Source organism: Magnolia sinica, chromosome 3 (genome assembly GCF_029962835.1).
Source record: "Magnolia sinica isolate HGM2019 chromosome 3, MsV1, whole genome shotgun sequence".
Classification (NCBI taxonomy): domain Eukaryota; kingdom Viridiplantae; phylum Streptophyta; class Magnoliopsida; order Magnoliales; family Magnoliaceae; genus Magnolia; species Magnolia sinica.
Window position 1 is genome coordinate 95129712 of NC_080575.1, and position 20189 is coordinate 95149900.

Here is a 20189-nt window from a genome sequence, read left to right on the forward strand (position 1 = left end):
TGTGAACCTCGACCTTATGTGGACAACAACCACGATCTAGTCACTACATGGATGATAGCATGACTTCACTACATGACGTGTTGAAATACATAAAAATCAAATAATATGCTTGTGTTACAGGAGAAAATCACTTTAGTGCAACGCAACGAAGAAGAAAATTTGAACTTGAAGGAGCTCCATGCTTCACTGAGCCAGGATATGAATCTATTAAAGGATGAAGCTAATAAGAAAACTGTATGTGAAATTGCAATTGGATCATGGTTTTCAATGGACATTATGTTGTGAATTGCATAGATAATAATATATCATATTATTACAGCTCAACATTGGTACTTCGCAAGTGTGTGAGGAAGGGAGACCACACCGCGATGTAGCGGAACCCCACCGAGCTCTACCTATAAAGGAGAGTCATTAGGGGTACGTGGATCCACACCAAGCTCTAACCGAAGCCGAAGACAATGAGTTGAGAGTTATCAGAGCATCATCGGATTCACATGTCTAGCTGAAGAGCATCTGTGACCTAAAATCATAGGTCAACTCTGAGGTAAGTTTCTACATATTGACTTTATTTATTTAATATCGATGTATGAAAATTATATCACACAACTTCCTCGTTGTGTAGGCCATCGATAGATACCTATGTTACCTATCAGTGCGTTAGGAAAAGAGACCACGAGGTAGACAAGACTGCACATTCGTCTTGTCACTATTTACGGTAATGTGAAACTGAGGACTGTAGTTATCTTTAAAACATCATTAGTTATTTATGTTTCTGACCCTTTCCAATATATCAACAGCAAATCATGGAAGTCCAACTTAGCGATTTGCAAACTTATGGAGTTGGCAACCATAAGGATCGATAGGACATCATCAAGAATGCCAAATTGAATGAAATGCTTATAGATATAGTCGACGGTCGAGGTAGAACGAAGCCTCTATGGAAGTATGAAGTGGTAAGAGGTTATTTACTTACACATATACATGAACTTAAATGATAATATTCATTTTGGAAAGGTAAGTCTTTTAACCATTGTCATATTTCTTGTGATTGACAGATATACATCCCACTCAATGCGAGGGGCCAGCACTAGTTCCTGGCTGTTGTTAATCCGAAGAAGAGACATGTCACTGTGTACGACAACCTGAGTACAGAGTTGCAAGAGAACAATGAGTTGATTGTCGCGCAGGTAACGCACGGATTGAGATGACTATTCCATATTCTTGATAATGAATCTAAGAACTGGGAGAAGCCATGGAGTTTGAAGACAGTCAGTGACAGACCTGGGCAAGACAACTCGGATGATTGTGGTGTATTCATGTTCAAATACATAGACTTCTTGAGCAACATGCACAAAATTGACTTCATGAAGGTCTGTGTGTGTGTGTATTCGTCTATATTAAATTTTTGTTGTTGTCCTTTGATTTAATACTAGTTCATTCCTTTTCTGTAGGAGGACATTCCTAAATTTCGAAAGACAATTATATATGACTGTCTGCAGTTCACAAAGTCAAAAGATGTGGCTGAGACGATGTGTAAACCACCGAAGAGAGTTGAATTTTTGATTAATAATTAAAGGCTGGATAGATTGGTATATTTGATGTTTTTTCTAAATATTTTCTATTATGATTCAGTGAATGAGATGGGTCGTGGATATGACGACCAATGTATCGTGATTAACATCCACAATCGATCCTCACTGGAAACCATCACCAAGTTTGCACGACAGCAATGACCCCCTTCTGTGATCATGACTCAGATGCACATTATATCGTGCTTGTCAGCCAAGTTGGTTGACATCCACAATGGATCGTTGTTGTATATGGGTGGTTGAACGTATAATGCCAGAATGATCCATATATTGTGACAGCCACAACCCATATAGCATTAGATCCACGACCTATGCCAACCATCACAAACTCAATTGTTTGTGGATGTGATGATCATTGGGTGGTGATGTAATGCATAATGGATAGTTGTTGGAAAAAAATCCATTGTGTATGTCAACCACGACCCTGTCGTTAGATTGTGTGGTACATAAGAACAACGGACTGGGGTTTTCACCCTCGTTGGAACGTGGTCGTCATCCACACTGGATCGTTGTTCACAACTATGACCATGTAGTTGGATCTCATAGTTGACAGGTACATTGGATCGTTGTTGTGAATATATATTGGAAGTAGTTATTATCACGTGGCGAGCTGCCAAAGAGAAGGTAGTTAGTCCCAATTTTCAGCAACATTTTTTCTGCTGGCTGGGTGCCTATTGAAATTGTTGTGTTGCTGGAGCTCAGAACTTCCTGTGGATGCAATGGAGCTTTGTGGAGATCGTTAACGAGAGGGAAGGGATCACCCTTGAAGAAGAAAGCGAGATGGAGTTGTTGCCTTCTTTGAATGTCTCCTTCATTATTTCAATTTGAGGAGCAAAGCAATTGTAAAAAAAAAAATACGTTAGGTGTTGCAATAAGACAAGGTTTTGTTAGTGGTTTTATACATAGTGGATCGTGGTTGTCATCCAACCCTGGATCGTGGATCGAAGTAAAGGGGAATGACAACCACGACGCATATAAGACGAGAACCACAACCCATTTATATGGGTCGTATTTGTTACGTTATATGGGTCGTTTTCTACTATTAAATGGTAGTTGTTGTTATGTTATGTGGGTCGTGGTTGTTACGTTGTATTTCCTTGGTTGTCGGTAGATTTTCCTGTGGTGTGAATAATATATAAGGTGTAACACACCACATCAAATCAACAGACAGAGAGGAGCCACGTAGGGTAACAAACCCGACCCACATAACATGGCAAGGATGACCAATATAACACATCAACCACAACCCATATAGGCTGGTCACACCACATGAATTAAGCAGACAACAACGACCCGTATCATCTTCACGACCCTTCTGCCATTCAAACCACGACCAATATCGGCTGACAACCATGATCCTTATAATCTTATAACATTATTAGTGTATACTGCCAGGTAAAATTACAAACAAGGACCAATATTACATGAAAATCATGACCAGTATAGCATTAAAACAATAATCCATGATAAGTACAATCCATATAACACAGTGACTACCAGAAGAGGAACTCAAAGATGCACAAGACTCTCCCACTTAAGCTTGCAAATGGGGACATTATCATCCTCCTCACTCTTATTGTCACTAGTTAATAACTACGACCTTCCATTCGGATTCAGTGCGACCATTCCCTTCGAATTCACCACGACCCTTCGTAATAAACACCACATGCAAGCCATGACCCATTTAACGCGACAACGACGGTGAATGAATCATTGGACTGCTTACTTTTTAGGATGACAACCACGACAGATTTAACATGACAACCACGAGCATATACACAGTGATAATCTGAAGAGTAGATCTCTACAATGGGCACGCAGCCATCGAAAAAACTTTGTCGAAAATGTCTTGTTTCAGCCTGATCTAAAACTCTGTTGAGAAGGTCAGGCTTAAATAAGACATTCTCGCCAGTGTTTTTCAGATGGCTGGGTCCCGTTGAAGAGACTGTACTTCCTACTATGTTCTGATTATGGTCCTCATTGTCACGTTATAGCGGTCATGGTGTCATGTTGTATGGGAGCCGTTATTATCATGTGGTGCGCTAATTATAAGGGGTCGAATGAGTTGCGAAGATCATCTTTAGAACTTCTTGTGGAGGTGGTTGAGTGACAGGAAAATCGTCAAATCCCTATGGAAAGAGATGAAATCACCATTAAAGGAAGGAGGCGATAGGGAATTGATGGCTTCTTCCACTTTCTCCTCCATTGTTTTCAATGGAAGAGCAAAGAAAATACATTAAAGTGAAAGGTGTTGTAATAAGGTTCTGATTGGTTTGTGGTAGAAGTACCGCGCTTATAGGGTGGTCATTCAATGTTCAAGGCACCGATTTCGAAGACGCGTGCTGAATCTGAACGGTCGCACGAATTTTGAAGGATCATGCTCAGTGCCCAGTGGATTGTAGGGAAGTAGCGAGTCATTTAATGGTCAAGGCACCATTCCAAAGGGTCGCGCTGATTTTGAACGGTCGCGTGGATTTTTGAGGATCATGCTCGATGCCCAACGGATTGCGGGGAAGTAGCGAGTCATTCAATGGTCAAGGTACCGATTCCGAAGGATCACGTTGATTCTAAAGGGTCGTGCGGATTCCTAAGGATCACGCTCGTTACCCAACGGATTGCGGGGAAGTAGCGAGTTAATGTCCTCTCCTGAAAAGGTAGAATGTGGCGTTATTTTTGGAGGATCGCGTTCAATCTGAAGCGAATGGTCGTGGTTGTGACCAATAAATGGTCGTGGTTATCTTCTATGATGGATCGTGATTCACATACACACTGGATCGTGTTTGTTATCCACATTGGATCATGGTTGTCATCCAACACTGGGTCGTGGATCGTTGAAAAAAGGAATGGCTATGACAACCCATATGATATTCTAACCACGACCAATATAACACGACAACCATGAACCATGTTATTTGGGTCGTGGATTTTTTTTCTATATTGTAAACTTAAGTGAAAGAAACTAGCAGAGTCTTGCGCATCACTAAGCTTCACTTCTGACAGTTATTGTGTTATATGGGTCATGATTGTAATGTTATATGGGTTGTAGTTGCCATGTTATATGGATCGTGGTTATTATGTTGCCTTGATCGTGTTTGTTGTGCGCAAGACTCTGCAAGTTGTATGGGTCGTGGTTCTCATGACACCTGGACTGGTTTCCATATTGTATGGGTCGTGTTCCTCATAAGGTCACGGTTGTTGAATACGATCCAACATGGACGAGAACCACGATCCATGACAACTGTGAGCCACAACAAATTTAACAAGTATATTATTGTTATTCATGGTGTTATTATAGGTATATGGATCGTGGTTCTGGTATTGTATAGGTCGTGGTGCTTATGTTGTATGGGTCGTTGTTCTCATGTTATTATTCACGATCCAACGTGGATAAAAACCATGACCCAATGTGCATGTTAACCACGATCACACGATAGTGTTGTGGTTGTCATACATACTGGGTCATGTTATATGGGTCCTATCCACGACCCTTCCCATCGGAATCAGAGCGACCCTTTGAAACCAACGCCACACTCTTTTTCAAGGAATCGCATTACGCTACCTCCCCGTAATCCCTTTGAAATCAGCATGACCCTTCGGAATGTTTGACCAACCTACAAAAGTGATACTTGGGTTTGAAATTATTTTCACAAGCCAATCTGAAGCAGAATCCTATTGCAACACCTTAAGCATTGATGGGTTTCATTACTCTTTTAGTCAAAGTAATGGAGCAGATACTCAAAGGAGCCATTGAGTTCTTCTCGCATTCTTCCTTTATGGGTGATCCCTTCCCTTTCCTCAGGGATGTTGATGATCTTCCTGAAGATCAATGACCTCCATAGGAAATTTTGAAGACACCTTCTCAACCGAGTTTTTCAACTAGCTGGGTGCCCGTTGAAGAGAACTGTTCTTCATATTGTATTGTAATTATGGTCGTATTTTTCAGCAGCTTTAGCTTCTTTTCTAGCAGTGACAGAAGTCAAAGTGCAGCTTTAGCTTCTCTTCTGGCAGTGACTGTGTTATATGGGTTGTGGGTTGCATAGGTCGTAGTTGTCATGTTATATGGATCGTTGTTGTTACATTATATGGTCATGTTTGTCATGGGTCGTGGTTGTCATGTAATATGGTTCGTTGTTGTAATGTTATATGGGTCGCGTTTGATGCATGTTCATCATGACCCATATTGTATTGTAATTATGGTCGGGGAGGACAACTCTGTACTTCTCTTTGAAGTACTCAATGAAATTTACGATACATGGTGAAAATATGATTCCTTGTCAGATGGATGGAATGGATCTTATATAAACATGTTCCCTCATTATCTTCCGCTTAATCCTAGGTTTTCTTCTTACAATCACGATCCATCAAACAATCACAATCCAATGTGCAAGAGAACCATGATCACACGGAACGATAGTTGTTGCCATACACATAGGGTTGTGATTCCCAACCACGAATAATGTAGAAGACAACCATGACCCTTTGTTCTTCCCATCCACGACCATTCCCTTAAAATTTGGCACGTCCCTCTAAAAATAGTGCCACATTATTCTTCTTCACGCAATCACACTAAAGTGGCTACTTCCCCATAATGCATTGGGCACAGAGCGCGGCCCTTCGTTATCCATGCCACCGCACGGAATCAGCTCGACCCTTTGAAATCGGTGCCTTAACCATTGAATGGCTAGCCTATAAGAGTGATGTTAGTGATACTTCCTCCACAAGCCAATTCATGCATTTCTTTGCCCTTTCATTCAAAGTAATGGAGCGGATATACGAAGAAACCATAGAGCCCCTATCGCGTTCTTCCTTTATTCGTGATCTCTTCCCTTTTCTCATGGGCGTTCACATTCTTCCCGAAGCTTAATGGCCTCCACAGGAAGTTCTGAAGTCAATTTTCAATCTCCACCAACTCGATAATTTAAACAGGCACCCAGCCAACAGAAAAACGTTAACTACTCCATTCCTTTCTGCCTTATCTTTGGCAGCTCTTGTGTTTCTTCCGAATCATCGGTCGTATAATAAATACTCCCCATACAACTTGACAACCATGACCATTGTGACATTAGGCAAGACCATGAACAGTTGTTTCCAACGGGACCCAGGGTGCTTTGCTGAAAAGTGGTTGCAAGTATGTCTTGTTTAAGCCTGACCTTCTCAATAGAGTTTTTGTTCGGGCTAAACAAGTCATCATCTATAGAGTTTTTCTTCATCGCTGTTTGCCGGCTGGAGAGAGATCTTCTTCCTACTGTAAATGTCATCATGGTCATAGTTGTCATGTTAAATTAAAATAGGCAAAAGTTTATATAGCAGAAATTAGAATAGGGGAGCCTTTGTTTATATAGCAGAAATTAGAACAATGGAGTTATGTTCCCTGTTGTATGTTAAATGGGTCGTGGCTTGCATGCTACATGTGACGCTTATTCCAGATACTCGCTCTAAATCCGAAGTAAAGGGTCGTAGTTTTTAACCACCGAAGATGAGAGTGATTTTCAGTTAAATCGGTCGTGGCTATCTTACAATATTCATAGTTTATTTGTTAAATCGGTCGTGGCTGTCTTACAATGGATCGTGATTTTGGTTGTTGTTCGCATGATAGATTGGTCGTGAAGATGACATGGGTCGTGTTTCACATGAATAGTGGGTCATGACTGTCACGTTATATGGGTTGTTGTTCTCATTCGACAACAATGATCCACTATTCATCATAACCACGACACAACGTAAGGGACAATCATGACCCACTATTGATTAAAGTTTCGTGGATCTTGGTAATGTTTGATATGGGTTGTTGTTGTAACGTTATATGTCTTGGTTGTGATGAAATTTGGATCCTGAATGTAGATATCAGAGGGTTGTAGTTGTCTTCTTATACCAAATGTGGTTATCGTGTAATATGGTTCGTAGTTGATGTGAAGCATTGATCGTAGTTGTCATTGATATGGTAAGATCTTAGTCTTTTGCACTGATTTTTTTTTTTTGCAGTAATCATTTACATCCACAATCATTATATCATGAAAGGCCCGTGATTATCATCCACGTTGGGTCGTGACTGTCATTGGATAGGTCATGGTTGTCATGGTACATGGATCCTGAAATGGATTGATAGATAGGTCGTTGTTGTCCTTTTATTTTGGTTGTGCTATATGTGAAGCAATGGTAGTAGTTGTTCTGGGTCGTCGTTGTCATGTTAAATTGGTCATGGTTGACAGTTGTAATTGTTTGTGGTTGCCGTCCATAATGTTTCGTTGCAAACAACCACGGTCTTATGAGAACACGACCCATATAACATGACAACCACGACCCATACAACATTACAACCACGATCCATATACAATGATAGTCATGATCCATGTATCACCTCTCGAGCGCGATCATATGGCTTGTCTCTATCTAAGCATGACCTTATAATCTGAATCCTTTCGTCCTAGCTTTTCTGAGTTCCATGCTGATTTAAAGGCCTTACAAAAGAACTTAATATTTTGTCGATGAGTACCTACTCGGAGTTGGCGGACCTAGTGTGTAATGGCTTCTTTGGGATTGCAGACTGATATAATCTATCTTCTTCCGGGTTCCAGTGTGAAGTGAAAGCTCTACAAAAGAACTCATTATTTTGTAGCGTGACAACAATGATCCCTATAATACTAGAACAACTATCCATAAAACAAAACCACGACCCATAATAATCGACACCACGACCTACATAACGTTGACAACCACGATCCATATATCATAACAACCATAATCCATTTTACAAAAAAAAACTTGAATAAAAAAAAAACCAGAGAGTCAAAATGATCCTGTGCCTGGGTCATTTCTTGTCCACGTGAAGGATCGTAGTTGTCATCTACCAAGGGTCGTGTTTGTTGTTGTGTAAGGTAGAGATGACTTTGAGCAAGTTGTGACAACCAAAGCCCTCACCATATCTTGTTTGAAATCCGAGTCCTTGGCCCACATCTCTGTATCGTGGTTATTATGTTATATGGGTCGTTGTGTTAATGTTCGATGTGTCATAGTTGACATGACGATATATATCATAGTTTTCATTGTATATGGATCGCTGCAGTTATGAATCATTATATTTAAATTTTATGGACCAATATGCCCTCAACATGTAAACAGAGGTAACGATGAAAGGTGAGGTTGGCGCCGTATTTGTGTTGTGCTTGTATGTCTCATAAGATTTTGGTTATCTCTTGACTGTGGGACAAATCTTATTTAAAATTTTAATTTACACCGATTGTTAGTTGTTAGAATATGTACTAATCTTTATCCAAAAATTTAAACCTTAAAGGCGTAGTTGATCATACTTAAATAAATGGTAATAAGGCGTTGAGAACTATATGGGCCTTACATCTGCCTGATCAAACTTATTTTTATGCTATGCCTTTATATACGTCCATTAAATACGATGGTTAGTTTAGATGACATATATATCACTGTGGACCCCATATATCTTAGTTCGTACCGAATATGTCGCATGTACATACATTATACATGCTAAAGGCGGTAAGTTCGCTTAATGCAGAAGATCAATCGTTGATCATCTGGTTCAAGTCTATGGGCTCATCATAAATAGAATCTAATTCGTTGGAATCGTTCATGGATGATGGATTCCTTCAGAAATTTTTTAGTGACACGTGTCGAGCCATCAGTAGCCCACACTACGTAAAGATGACAAATTATGAAAACTATTGGTCGAACTGTTGTGGTCCATTGGATTTGAATATTTTGTCTAATGTTTGGGTTTCTTGATGTTACAAATTAAATGGACGGTGCAGATCAGAGAATATCTGCAGTTCGATGTGACTTACGAAACACTGACTATATCTTGGACGCTTATGGACTCTTTTACGGACGCTTATGTTTTCAAATGCAGAACATCAACAAGCTGTCCCCATACGGATCACTGACTATATCTTGGAGCTTCTTCTCTGGGACTGCTTCACTTTTTATCCCTAATCCTTGTTTTCTATTTTTACTGGTTTAGAATCTTCTTCGCTGGGCCCCTCCATCGCCACTCAACGAGCATATCTACAAGTTCAGTGCATCTCAGTGTAAAGCATGGTAATGGTTGACAGGGTCGGTGTATGGTGGTTATTATATTATGTGGGTCGTGGGTGCGAACCACGACCCAATGCATATGACTATAACGAAATGTATAGCATCACAATCAACACCCAATGGATCATGGTTGACACAGTCACTCGTCAGTGTATCGTGGTCAAATGTTATATGGTTGTGGCTGTGAATCACACCTTAATGTAGATGATGTCAATGATATGTATGGTATGACAACCATGATATGTATGATATGTAATTGTTTGTGGTTGCCGTCCATGTTTCGTCGCAAACAACCATGATCTTATGAGAACCCGACCCATATAACATGACAACCACAGTCCACCTGTCATGAGTGACACGACCCATTGTTAACCTCACCGTTTCCTCTGGGTCGTGGTTCAAATGCTCAATAATTTATGGATCATGATTAACACGCTCCAAGGTTTATGTACCATGAAGTATATATATTACAGTTCAAATGACATTATCGCAAACAATGTAAAATATAAACCAACATATTAAGTCATCATCAGCCTCGAAATCAGCCAGCAAGGACGAAACATCATCGACGTCGGTTGTGACCTATTCGTTTGCATCTGGAGCATTTGGGTGTTGTCCCATCTTCTGTGGGCCGTGGCTGTGAATCATGGTAATAGTGCTATATAGGTCGTGGTTATGCCAACATAGATCATAATAAGAACCAAAATATCATTGTTGTAATCATTTATCAATATTCTAATTTTTTGTATTGTTAAAAACTGAGTGTAGATATGTCGTCATCTTACCCATCGTCAGACATTTGGGACTACGCTTCCCTTGTTGAATCACCACTAAGGTTTGGAAAAATAAATATTAAGTGTGGTTTGTGTGGCGTAAAGTTTGTGATCAATATTAATCAATTTTGGTTACACTTGTCATGTCGGGGTGGTGATGCAAAATCATGCCCCAATGCCCCCAACGATGTCCGAAATCTTTTTCAAGCCCCGTTAGATTCGAATAGAACACCTTCCACTCCATCCAAACCATGTGCTTCTGGATCTAGTACACGAATGGCATTCACAAAGGATGCAGAGGAGAATGCCAGATTAAAAGCTTTGGAGGAAGAACAATTCCATCTCTCCTTAAAACGGAGTATCGAAGAAGTTTCTAGACCTCAGCAATATTCGAGTCAAAGACAATATGATGTTGAAGCCGGATCGAGTGTGACAAATAAGAAGAAGAAAAAGAGTAACAAATTCAAATTCCTGACTCGTCTCGGTGAATTTTATAGGGCATTGGGTACTACATACATTTGTTTATATAAAGAAAGTTTGAAAAATCTAGTTCAAAGTGTAAAAGAACATGAAGGAAATATCTCTTCGCCTTTCGACTCAGAGGAAGTAAACGTATATGAAAAAATCGATAGCAGTTCCAATGGATCAGATGACAATACAGGAAGGCATTCCTCCTATGGAGGTTATTAGTTGTAAATTGTCATTTTAAACAATGTAAATATGTAATTATGAAAGTTTTTTAATCATAAATTATGCATTACATATATATATATATATATATATATTGATTTTATTACTTTGTTTAACTTCGAATTTGACAATCGAGTGGTTAATGTCAGTACGATGTTGTGCGACTATTGATTTTCCGATGTTAGAAATACCATTTTTAACATTGCAACTACGAAACACATAGCATTACAATCATGATCCATATAACTTGAAAACCGCGACCCTTATGGATCCTAGTTGTCCATACACGACATTCTACTGCACTCAAAAATCATATTATTCGTGAACTCCGCAAGATGACTATAAATTCAACCAGTGAAGTTTCCTTTAATTACGAATAACAGGATAAGAAAGAAGAATAGTGACTGGATGGGAGCTACAGGTGGGCTAATTTGAGCTCTTCAAATCTTTTTGCGGCCCTAGCTTTCGCTTTATTTGCTGCGTCATACCTCTCGATCTAGTGCAGCCTTTTCTCATTAAAGTCTTGATCGTGAGACCAAGCAGAATGACACCGTTCGATTTCTATGTCCACCGCGGAAAAATTCTCAGCGAGTTGCCGAAGTTCTGAAATTGTCTTCAGAATTTCCTGCAGAGGCTATTGATCTTCAGGAAGATCATGAACATCCCTGAGGAAAGAGAAAGGATCTCTCATAAAGGATGAATGCGAGAAGGACTTGATGCCTTCTTCGAATATCTCCTCCACTATTTTAATTGAAAGCGCAACGAAATCCATGAATGCTTAAGGTGTTGTAATGGATTCTAGTTCAGATTGTATTGTGAAAATTTGGGTACCACTTTTAATGGCTAGTCAAACATTCCGAAGGGTGGCGCTGATTCCAAAGTGATTAAGGGGAAGTAACAACATTAAAGAAAGTAATTGAACCCAAGTACCACTTTTATAGGCTTGTGAACAAGTGGTTAATGTGAGTAGGATGTCGTGCGACTATTGGTTTTTCAAGGCTTGTGGCTATCAGCCACGTTTGTTGACATGCATAATGGATCATTGTTGCATATGTGTAGTTGAATGTGGATGGCAAACACGATCGATATATCGTGACAACCATGACCACTGTAACACTAAAGCAACAATACATATCATCTTACAACCACGATCCGTCGAACATCATAACCATGACCCGGCTGAGACGAAAACCACGGTCCATAACAACAACGCCATTCTGTATGACAACCACAAAATTGTCATGTGATCTGATCCCGTGGTTCACGTGCATGTTAGATCGTGGTTATTGTCCACATAGGTTCTTGGTTCACAACCACGACGCTAATCCGGTCCCCTGAAAAGCCTTCATGATATGTGTACATGACATGGCTCCTATGGATTGTGCTTATGTGTTTCATCCATGATGTACATAATCCATAGAACATTACAATCACGACCTATATAACATGACAAAAACGACCCATATAACATGACAAACACGTTCCATGCAACATGGGACTAGCACCACCTACAACCCACGACCCATATAACATGGAAAATCATGACCCATATAACATAAAACCCACGACCCACTACTTAGTGATAGGTGTTCTTCTTACAATCTCGATCCATGTGACACAATCACGATCACACAGAACAATCATTGTTGCCATACACATTGGGTTGTGATTCCCAACCACTATCGATGTGGAAGAAAACCATGACTCTTTTTTCGTCCCATCCACGACCATTCCCTTGGAATTGAGCGCGACCCTCCATCTCGCTAGGTGCCCTTCGAAGAGAACAACTCTTCACATTGTATTTTAATTATGGTCGTGGTTATCATGTTTTATAGGTCGTGGTGTTTCAATGGTCATTCAACGCTCCGGTCATTCAATGGTTCATGAGTTGATCACACAGACGGCTGAGGATGGAGCACCATGAAAAACACAACAAGTTTACTCTCCTTCTTCCTCTGAAGGGGTAGAGAGTTTTCTTCTCACCGTAGTGTTTATAGAGGAGAGGTGTGGCTGAGAAATGTTATCAGTTATAAGTGTATGGAAATCTGCCCATCCACATATTTTGATCTGTTCTCGTTGAAAAGAATGGAAACATGCCCATCAAAGTTAGGACATGGCATTTGAGATATCAAAAATCCCATGTTATGGGTCGTGGTGAACATGCAATAAACGTAGCCTTTCATAATATTGTAATTATTTTTCATGGTGCTCATTGGTTGTAGTTATCATGTTATTTGGGTCGTGGTGAACATCGGCCGTGGTTATAATGTAATATGGGTCGTTGTTATCATGTAATATTCGTCATGGAGGTAATGTAACATGCATCGTTGTTGTCAATGTAATATGGGTCGTGATTGTAATGTAATATTCATCGTGGGTTTCATGTAATATGGATCATGATTGTCATGTTAAATGGATCGTGGTTCTAATGTGAAATGGATCGTACCCCTAAAATCACAAGACAAACAGATGGGCGACACAGACACTAATCATACTCAATCTAGGCCCATATGGGTCGTGGTTGTCATTTTATATGGTTCGCAGTTGTTACATGTCCACTTCTAACAGTGGGTTCCATTGTCCCCATTGTTTTCTATTAATCCCCTGTCACCAACCATGACGTCTGTGTTACATCCATTCCATTCATCTGCATCTACAGTGAAAGGCACAATCGTTCGTCAGCTTTTATAGGTCATTTACAGGCTTGATTCTAAAAATGAGAGGGATCATTTTAATGGTCTACGACGGTCAATCATCACTGTTCCATGTAATGTCCACCGCCTATGATTGGAGTATCGTTCGTTTTTCGGACTCCTACCATTAAATCATCTGGAGAAACGTATGGACGACGTGGATGAAACACATACGTGGTGGTGGGGCCCACGGACCGCCGAGCACCAGCCATTGGCCGGTGCCCCGGGGAGTAGCCGATCCGTTAGTGGCTCAGGGCTTGTAATAGGAGGTGACCTCTACTTCACTCCTAGTCCGTGCGTCTCCTGAACCAAGGTCAGGGGCATTTTCGTCAAGCACGATCGTTCATCTATTCTGACAGGACATTTTAGGGCTTGATCCAAAAAATAAGAGGGATCACCGACGACGCTCATTCACCACTGTTTCCTATGATGTGGTCCACTTTCTATTAGAATATGACTCATTTTTTTATGGTTAGTATAAAATGATTTTGAAATATATATGGATGGCATAGATGAAATACATAGATGATGGATAAGGAATGAGCACAAAAAATGCGGCAGATCCAATGCTCAAGTGGACCACACCAAATAATAAGCTTGGTTGCTTTAAATTGCACAAAGCATTAAATGTCAGTTGCATTAATTGCAAGAGTCATCTGTGGTGTGATCCAGTTGACCGTTGGATCTACTCCATTTTAGTTTTGATATCTTAAAATTATCTGTGAAAAGGGATAGATGGCTTGGATGTACAGATACATCATGGTGGGCCCGCCCACAGAACTACCCATTTAGAGTTGGGGTCTTACGGGGGTAGTGTGCAATCCGCGTCCATGCATGAAGGCCTTTTGACACCTTTCTGTGACGTACAGACCTGGAGTAAAGCAGAGGTCACCTGCTGCCCCTAAGCCACAGATAGATCGGCTACTCACAAGGACACCAGCCAATGGTTAGTGCTCAGCGCTCTGTGGGCCCCACCACCATGTATGTGTTTCATCCATGCCGTCCATAGGTTTCTCCAGATGATTTAATGGTAGGAGTCCAAAAATGAACAATACTCCAATCACAGGCGGTGGACATTACATGGAACAGTGATGATTGACCGTCGTAGACCATTAAAATGATCCATCTCATTTTTTGGATCAAGCCCGCAAATGATCTGTAAAAGCTTGTGGACAATCGTGCCTTTCACAGTAGATGCAGATGAATGGAATGGATGTAACACAGACATCATGCTTGGGCCCATGGTCGGTGACAGGGGATTAGCCAATCTGTTATCCCGCGGACTAAACGGAAGAATATATGAGCGTTAGAAGGGCCAAATGTAGCATTTCACATTCAACATTTACAGACCTTCTTCTTCTTTCGTGTTTTTTAATAAAAAAAGTAGAAAAGAGGAGATCTATGAGTCCCAATTGCCAGAGAGGCACATTGTTTGTCCTTATCTATAATCCTCTTCCACTAGGAGGTGAGTTTGCTAAGGTCAAGGTAGAGTCAAGAAGGTTCACATGCGAAGGATCGTGGTACTGGATTCCTATGCACATTGGATCTTGGTTGTCATGTTACAATGATCTTGGTTGTCACGCTATAAGGATCGGATTCCCATGCACATTAAATCATGATACACGGGTCGTGGTTGGCAGATGTTATGGGTCGTGGTTGTCATGCTAGGTGGGTGGTGGTCATCATGTTATAAGGGTCATGCTTTTCACTGCCCTGTGAGCCACGATCCATTTTGGTTGAAAACAATGACCCTTTGAGTGTTCCTAAGTGTAAATCATGACACCCATATAACTGTGAACCATGACCCATGTAACATGTCAGCCCCGACCCATATAACATCTGTGAAAACTACGACCTATGTAACATGAGCACCACGACCCATATCAGTAGACAAACATGACCCGTCTAACGTGTGATCGTGGTTCACATGCACAATAGGCCGTTGTTGCCATCATATGAGGATTGTGATTATAATAAACATTAGATTGTAGTTATATATCGGTCGTTGAACGTGGTTGACACAAAGGAAGAACGCGGGGAGGACTCGAACCCTTCATCGAATATCTTCTCCATTATTTTGACTGTAAGAGCAACGAAATCCATGAATGATTAAGATGTTGCAATGGGTCGTTGAACGTGGTTGACAACCACGATCCATATACCGTGACAACCACGATCCATGTAACGTGAGAATCACGATCCTCATCAGCTGAAAACCACGACCCCTCTAGCTTAAAATCCATGAGCCATATAACATGACGACCACGCCCTAACAATTTGGGCAATGCATAGTCTAGTGAATGGGAAGATCCTTATAACAACACAACCTTGACCCATTGTGGGTCAAAACCACGACCCCTCGAGTCGTTCGTTGTTGTCATCGGGTCAAAACCACGACCCTTTGAGTGGTTCATTGTTGTCATTCACAGTGGGTCGTTGTCATCAACCACAACCCATTGTGGATTACAATTACGAACCAATGTGATGATAACCACGACCCATTTAATTGACAACCAGTATCCTGCATTACTCACAAGTTGGACCCATTCAAAATTTTTTTAAAATAAAATAACCAATATTGGAATGAGTATGGGGTGTAGGGCTATATTATGCTATTATGATGGAGAGAGTGTGTATGACAAGGGAATGTTTACCTATGACGGTGGAGACTCAAAGGGATTTGTTGTGAGTGATGATATCACTTATCGACAGTTGCTCGATAAAATGCATTAGATTATGAAGACTATGTCGGATAAATTCGATTTGATAATTAAAGTTGTGTACGGTGATGCAATTCGTGGATTCCTATGCCCACATGCAATCAAAGATGATGAAGATCTCAAAGCATACATGTTAATCTGTGACAGACTCTTTCAACACAAATACCATTATATGTGGAGAAAGTGAGGCGTTGTCCTGTCGTTGAGGATTACAACAGAGATTATACCTTACATTCGAACCCATCATCCCTTCATAAGCAACCTTCAGGCAATGATTGGATAGTCGATGATTCCGATATACCTGACCCTTCTGTTAGATATCAAGACCAAGGAGTCAACGACTGCGATATAAGCGGCCCTTCGTATAACGATAATACACATCATGATTTGGGAAATGATGACGACTGCGATATACCTGGCCCATCAAGTAGTGATAGATATTACGATCGAGAACTTGACGATTGCGATATAGGCAGCCCTTCGGCCAACGATACACAACATGGTTTGGGGAATGATGATTGTGACATACCTAGCCCATCCAATAGTGATAGATATCACGATTAGGTCCTCGACGATTGCGATATTGTTGGCCCTTCAACCAATGATACACATCATGATTTGGGGAATGATGACTGCAACATACATGGCCCGTCAACTAGTAATAGATATCATAACTGAGGAACAGCTAACCAGTGCGATCTCCAAACCCCACCTGTCAATGATCCGTCTGTTGATCCATCCGATGATGTTTTTGTCAATTTAGATCGTTAAGGATACCGAGATTTTGTGGATGATCCAAATGAAATATCAGTTGGGCAAGTATTCAAGGATAAAGGTCGACTACAATATTGTCTATGTAAATATGCGATGCGCCGCAAGTTCCAGTAAAAGGTATTAAAGTCTAACAAGCTGATATATACAATTAGCTGCATTGTAGAAAATTGTAGTTGGAGGATGCATGCTCAAAACTTAACTTCATAGGGATGTTCAAGATCAAGACATACAACTCAAAGCATACCTATACCATGTCGTTTGAGGTAATACGCCAATCTGAGACCATGATCGCGAATGACCATTCTGACATAGTGACCTCGAAGAGGAAGGGGTGAGATCATCGCCAAGCCACCAGTTTGATGAGTAGTGAATTTGGTGCCGGTCGTATGAGTTCAGGGTTGACCTGCATGACAAAGGAAATTCAATATCGTATCAGTGAGATGTACGATGTTAAGATCAGTTACAAGAAAGCGTGGAAGGGTAAAAAGATGGCAACTAAACAAGTCTTGGGATCCTACGAGGGTTTATATAATGAGCTCTCGGCATATCTTCACGAGTTGAAAAAGGTCAATTTAGGGACTGTGACAGAGTTGTAGGTGAACGAGGGGACAAATAGTTTCGAACGATGCTTTATTGTGATTGGACAGTGCATCAGAAGCCTAATTTTACATGTTCGAAGGGTGTTGTGTGTTGATCTCGCACATTTGACAGGAAGGTACAAAGGCGTTCTCTTCATGGCTACTGCATTGGATGGAAACAATCACATGCTCCCTATGGCGTTTGGGATCGGAGAATCTGAGAACAATAGTAGACGGAGGTGGTTCCTTGGAAATTTGTCCAAGTCAATTGGGAATCTTCCAGGACTAGTGATAGTGTTAGATCGTCACAAAGGGTTGGTTAGTGAAGTCCCTAACATGTTCCTGCATATGATCCATGGATATTGTGCTCATCATATACTTGGAAACATGAAGAAGGCATGTTCAAATGATTTAATGAGGGAATACTTTTTGGGTGCTGTTAAGACATACTGAACATTAATGTTTTGGGAGATGATGCGATGCATTCAAATGTTGAATCCCACGGCATATCAGTTCCTTAATGATATAGAAAAAGAAAGATGGGCGACTGCTTTCTTTCCTGGCATTCGGTATAACATCGTCACCACCAACATAGTGGAAAGCATGAATACATTATTTGTACATGCACGAGAGTACCCCGTCACTAAACTTCTTGAATCAATAAGGAGTAAAATCCAACACTCTTCCTCCACTGACGGGATGAGGCCTTGGCTTGTAATGAAAATTTGACTCCTTGGGCATCAAAAAGATTGTTCGATCTTTATCACTCGGAGGTGCGAAAGACACAATGCATTGCGATTTCAGTAGATGAGTTCTAGGTGATCATACAGGGAATGACCAATGTTGTGAATCTGAGAGAAATGAAGTGTACGTGTAATGAGTTAAGAAAAATGTTGCTGCCTTGTGTTCATGTGATAACAGCATGTGATAAGTATCAGCTTAATATGTACAAATACTACTCTCCATTCTACTTTAATGAAATATATCATAAAAAATACCAAGAGTTAGTTTACCATGTGCTTGACAGAACATAATGGAACACTCCGGAGGAAGTGGAGGTTTTATGCGAGAATATAAAGCCTCCAAAAATGAGAAGATCCGCTGGGAGACCAAAAAAGGTTCGCATTGCATCCCAGAGAGAAGATAAGCTAGCACCCAGATGCTCTAGATACAAACGAACAGGTCACAATTGGCATCGATGCACTTTCGTCTCTGCTGACTGAGGCCGAGGCTTAATATGTTGGTTGGTTTATTTTAAAATTTTAATGCCCGCGATAATGTAATTTGACTTGTTATATATATATATATACTTATTGATTCATGAACCTTGGTGCATGTTAAGCACGATCTAATATGGAGACTAGATTCAAATTATTGTGCTTTTGAACCACGGCCCATAGAGGAAATGGTGAACGTAACCGATCATGGCATTGTAATATATATACCTTTTGATTCATGAACCTTGATGCATGTTAACCACGATCCACGAATTCTTAAGCATTTGAACCACGACCCATATAGGACATGGTGAGCTTAACAACGAGTGGTGGCACTCATGATAGGTGGACCGTGGTTGTCACGTTGTATGGGTCGTGTTACTCATTATATCGTAGTTTTTTGCGACGATCCAACATGGACAGCAAACATGAACCATAACAATTGTGAACCACGACCAATTTAACGTGACAACCATGACCCAGATCAACTACGACCATTGATAATGACAATGATCAAAATAAAATGACAACAACGACTTATGTATCAATCCATTCAGGGTCCATGTATCATGACAAACAAGACCTATCTAATGACAGTCACGACCCATGTTTCATGACAAACAAGACCTATCTAATGACAGTCATGACCCATGTTTCATGTTAACCACGACCCAACGTGGACTATAATCACAAGCATTTATGTATCTGAGCCACTAACAGAAATATTGGTAGTGTAAAAAATCAGTACAAGAAACTAAGAACTTACCATATAAAATGACAACTATGATTAATGCTTCACATCAACTACGAACCATATTACATGACAACCACAATCGGTATAACAAAACAACCACGACCCTTTAATACTTACATGCAAGATCCAAATATCATAACAGCCAAGACATATATAACATTACAACAACGACCCATATCAAACAATACCACAACCAATGAAACGTTGATAATTAGTAGGTCATGATTGTCCATTGCGTTGTGTCATGGTTATGATGAATAGTGGATTGTTGTCGTCAGATGAGAACCACGACCAATATAACGTGACAGTAACGCCCATTCCTCATGTGAACCATGACCCA